This window comes from Oratosquilla oratoria, chromosome 11, assembly GCF_046742065.1.
Source record: "Oratosquilla oratoria isolate Oo_2021 chromosome 11, ASM4674206v1, whole genome shotgun sequence".
NCBI lineage: Eukaryota > Metazoa > Arthropoda > Malacostraca > Stomatopoda > Squillidae > Oratosquilla > Oratosquilla oratoria.
The window spans coordinates 46,390,176-46,395,175 of record NC_134787.1 but is presented as its reverse complement, the minus strand read 5'-3'; the positions used below and the strand labels follow the sequence as shown (position 1 = coordinate 46,395,175).

Sequence of the window (5,000 nt, the reverse complement as noted above, 5' to 3'; positions counted from 1 at the left end):
ACACACACATACACACACACACACACACACACACACACACACACACGACTCGGTGGCGCGGTTGTTAGAGTCTCTGACTGTCACTACGGCGGTCCGGGTTTGAATCCTACCCAGGGCTGAAATAATTTCAGTATCGCTGCGCTTCGAGTCGTTACACCAACTCTCGTGGGCGGGGAGTTGGGTGTGCGTGTAAGGTCACAGCGTTACCCATAGATCGGTCATATACGAGCTCTGAGCTCTCTTCCGGGAGGGAAATAGCTGTCGATCACGATTCCAACACGTGATCCAAAGACCATGGTGAATACACACACACACACACACACACACACACACACACACACACACACACACACACACACACACACACACACACACACACACACACACACACACACACATATCTACTTGCCCATGGGAAATGGTACCGGCTTGCAATATTGTGATACTTTCCAGGCCCTAGGCTCGATATCGGTTCTACTAAGATGGCAGGCCGACTCATTATTTAGTATACCAGTAACTCATATGTGTGTGTGTGTGTGTGTGTGTGTGTGTGTGTGTGTGTGTGTGTGTGTGTGTGTGTGTGTGTGTGTGTGTGTGTGTGTGTGCGTGTGTGTGCGTGTGTGTGCGCGCGTGCGCGTGCGCATGCGTCCACCAGTGCCTGTGCGTGTACCTGTGTGAGCTTGCGTGCGAGCGTGGGCGTGCACCCTTACGTCGCAGCTTGAATCGAGACTATGTCTTTGTTTGCATATGGATATGCATGCATAGGCATATGTATACAGACCCGGCTATGACAGCACGATTCGTGGATTAGGCGTTCCAGAGCAGGCTGCCCCAATATTTTGGGGCAGACGAGGTAAGGAAACGAGCAGGCCAGCAACCAAACGATGGTCGGTGTGGAAACTAGCTACCAAACTGGTTTTTTTTTTTTTTTATCCAAAACAACAGTTTTACACATGGAGCTGGAGCTAAGCATAGAGGAGGAACATTCTCAACTCTTTCTCACCTTCCTTCTTAAATCACACACTTTACCAGCATTACTGCTAGCTCATCCTCAGTGCTCTCCTCTCATAAAACATGTGGTCACCTTAATCTGTATAGCCATCTCCGACTTTGTGTCACCCACACATGTTTTTACTTGTAAAACTTTTTCTAACTTCCTAATGAGCGCTTTAACACTGAAATGAATAGTTCGGAATCCACTAAATATCACTACTTTTTGGTCCTTGGATCCCTCTGGGAAATGTCAGGATCATTTAAGAGTTCAGATAGACAGAAAGCCAGACAACAGAAAGATATACAGATAGACAGACAGACAGGCAGACAGACAGACAGACAGACAGACAGACAGACAGACAGATAGATGGCGATAGAGGGAAGTAGACAAGAAAGCAAGTAAGTGGGCCAGACATGTAGGAGAGTCAATAGGTGATTAAGCATAATACCTGTCTTTAAAGTCAACTTTTACTCGTAACCGTATTTTCTTAATTCCCTATTAGTGCACATATATTCATAGCTACATTGTTTGATTTTTATGCTGGTTTGTATATTAGTGGATGTTTTTTCTGCCTATGTTTATGCGTAAATATGCCTTTGTGGAGAGCTAATCACTTGCACATGATCATCTGCCTGGGTTCCTGAATACCCTTTGTTCACCATTGCCAGTGATTCCTTTGCTTCATAGCCCATAATCACATAAAATTCCCTCCTAATTATTCTGTTTTTCTTTTCTTTCGCATAATACATCATTACCCTAGATCCCTCTATTTGTTTAAATGTTCACGTGCCCTTCCACTAGGGCTAATAAGGGAGGGAAATAACTTTTTCCTCTAATTTTTCTATAAGCGGACCCTACACAACACATATTATTGAAAAAATATACTCATCAGTTAAGATCATATGCCGGAGAGAGCGTCGCCTTAAGCCCTAGCCAGACGAGCGGGTTGGCCGCCGCGGGTGCAAAGCGGGTCAGCCGCCGCGGAACCGCTGCTTCTATATTGATTCCTATGTATAAACCTCTCGTCTGACATAGCCAGGCGGGCTGGCCGCGGCGGTTTCAAGTGGGGAAATGCGTCTCACCCGCCGCGGTCAGGCGGGTAGACCGCCCGTGTGACATCAGCCTTACTCCCACACCGACGCCAGTCTCAACGGTCTCTCATAGCAAGCTTCTGCCGTGGAGTCGCTCCTCCCTTCCCACTCCAAACAACTCTCAACAGTTTTGATCAACTCGTCTCAGACATGAGATCTGTGGGTGTCGTCCCCTTCGTGTCCTCCTCCATTGAGGGCTGTCTCTTGGGGAGACAACCGTGGGAGTGGAATCAACATCAAGGAAACGTGCCACATGACGTCACACGAATTATGCTGGAAACTAGCCGAGACTGAGTTTCATGGAATAGTCTCTGGTTTCATAAAACACGATATATTGATTCAATACTATTGCTCCACTACGTGGGCCTTCAGCACTATCCTTATTCTATCATTAAACTGTACATTATGGATTACTATGATGTATTACTGATTGCACAGGGAACGTGTTTTTTTTTTTTTTTTTTTTGGCTTCCCGGGACTTTTCAGAAGATTTGATCCCTAATATGTCAGTCTTTTAGATTATTTTCAACTGCTTCAGATTTAATGTTGCCTGTCACCACTTTTTCTTCAGAAGTTGTGAGGAAATTATTCCAAAGAACCTACTTTAGATCATACAACACTAGTTTGCTAGTAAATTCTAGGGTACTGAAACGCCAAACCGGGTTATAATGATCACCAATGGCACGTGAGAAATTAATAGATATATACATATATATATATATATATATACATATATATATATTATATATGTATACATATATATATATATATATATATATATATATATATATGTGTGTGTGTGTGTGTGTGTGTGTGTGTGTGTGTGTGTGTGTGTGTGTGTGTGTGTGTGTATGTATGTATATATATGTATATATATATATATATATATATATATGTATACATATATTGCTGCTTGTAGGCAGAATAACTCTTTGTCGGACTGATAGAAACTATTTTTTGCATTTACCTTTTAGATTGAGTTCCTCACACATATTTATTCATATGAAATAAGCTACTTCGAGTCCAACAAACGCGATGATTATTCTTATTGAAAAATTACAGAATTACCATGATTTCTCAATTAGTCGGCACTCGTTCATCTACCATAGGATTGGGATCTACTTATCAGTTACCTATCTACATACCAAAAACCCTCTTTTTTCTTCTTCTTCTTCTTTCTTCTTTTCTTTTAACTTCGCTCCTTGCAGATTAAAGTCCATCTCCAACTTTGACCACTTCCTGGGGTTAGATAATGCCCCTATCTTTAGTGGTGAAAAATATATTATAATAGTAAAATAAACACTGAAAATTTAGATAAGAATAACTCAACTTATTGTGACCACCGCAAATGTTTGGTGAATACATATGTTTGATATTGTGGATGTTATAGCACGAACACTTCCACGTGATTCTACCAAATATACTCTTAATGATGAGACTACATGTACGCATGCATGTATGCATGCGTGCGAGTGTGGAACAAAATTCCAAACCCGGACAAACAATTTTCGCGGAACTTTCCACTCGCGGCCACTAGCGGTAGCCGCGGCCGCCCGCCAATTGGAATTCCGAGTTTGGTCCGGAATGAGATACTGCGAAAGGACTGTTTTGGCCACTTTGCCTTTAACTGAAACTATTGGGAGGGAGGGTCACGCTTTTGAATTGACGGGTAAAGTTGTGACAAAGCCTGAAAACGCACTAAATAAAGTCGGTAATATGTTAAAAACAAAACAAAAAAACACTTGGAGATCCATTACGACCTTGGGAATAACAAACCTTCGGGTTGATTCTTTTCCCTCTTCTAATTATTTTTTCAAGATGCTGAAATTAACTTCTATAATTTCCTCTCCTTCTCTTCCTCCTCTTCCTCCTCCTCCTCTTGCTTTCCCTCCCCTCTTCCTCCTCCTTCTTTGTGTCCTTCCCCACTTCCTACTTTTACTCCTACTCCTATTTCTGATCCTTCTCTTCCGCGTCCCCATCCTCTTCCTCTATCTATTTATGTATCAAGACTTTCTTCCCCCTTATAAGGAAGGTAGCCAAATCAAAGGCACGTACCTACTCCCACCTATTCCACTCCCATCCACCACCCTTTCTCTCCTCTCATCTTAGCTCCTCATGGATGACGGGTCATCCCTGTATCCCGACCACTGCCCTGGATCAGAGGCAATGTAGCAAGGCACAACACATCCACAAGATGGCTGTTTCACATAATCGGCGCCCCCATATCTCTCTCTCTCTCTCTCTCTCTCTCTCTCTCTCTCTCTCTCTCTCTCTCTCTCTCTCTCTCTCTCTCTCTCTCTCTCTCTCTCTCTCCCTCTCTCTTTCTCTCCCTCTCCATCCCCTCATGCATAACAAGAGAAGACGGGGAGAAATCCCTTTGGGCTGCGTCAAAATACAATTTAAAAAAAAAAAAAAAAAAAAAATTACACATAAGTACCCTCTACCCCTCCACACCCGACCCTTCTTTCCTTCCATAACAGTGTCACACATACACACACACACTTTCTCCACTCGCCTCTTTCTCCTGCCTTCTCCCTTCATTGCTCAACAGTCAATCCCCTTTTGCTCAACGCTCCCTTCACCCCATCCATCCATCCATCCATTCCATATTCACTCCATCCACCCCTGCCTTCCACACCTTTTCTGTTAATATTTCATCCCTCATTCTTTCCATGTATACAAAATATCCCAATAATATTTCATGAACTTTATCTGCCATCTCAATTTCCACTCCCGCTCTCCTCTTCACCTCCTCGTTTTTCACTCTATCCATCCTAGCAATCCCCACCATATTTTTCAGACATTTCTTCCTCTTACTTCACATTATTCTTTGCCCATTCCTCCTCCTCCTCCTCCTCCTCCTCCTCCTCCTCCTCCTCCTCCTCCTAAATTTCTTCCTTCACATTTTCTTTTCT

The 5,000-nt window shown here is 43.2% G+C and overlaps 1 protein-coding gene across 9 annotated transcripts in view; it reads left to right on the top strand.

Moving 5' to 3' along the window:
- Positions 1-5,000, top strand: part of LOC143029790 (cell adhesion molecule Dscam2-like) — a 971,930-nt gene that overhangs the window by 644,713 nt on the left and 322,217 nt on the right. The gene's annotated exons all lie outside the window — the stretch shown is intronic.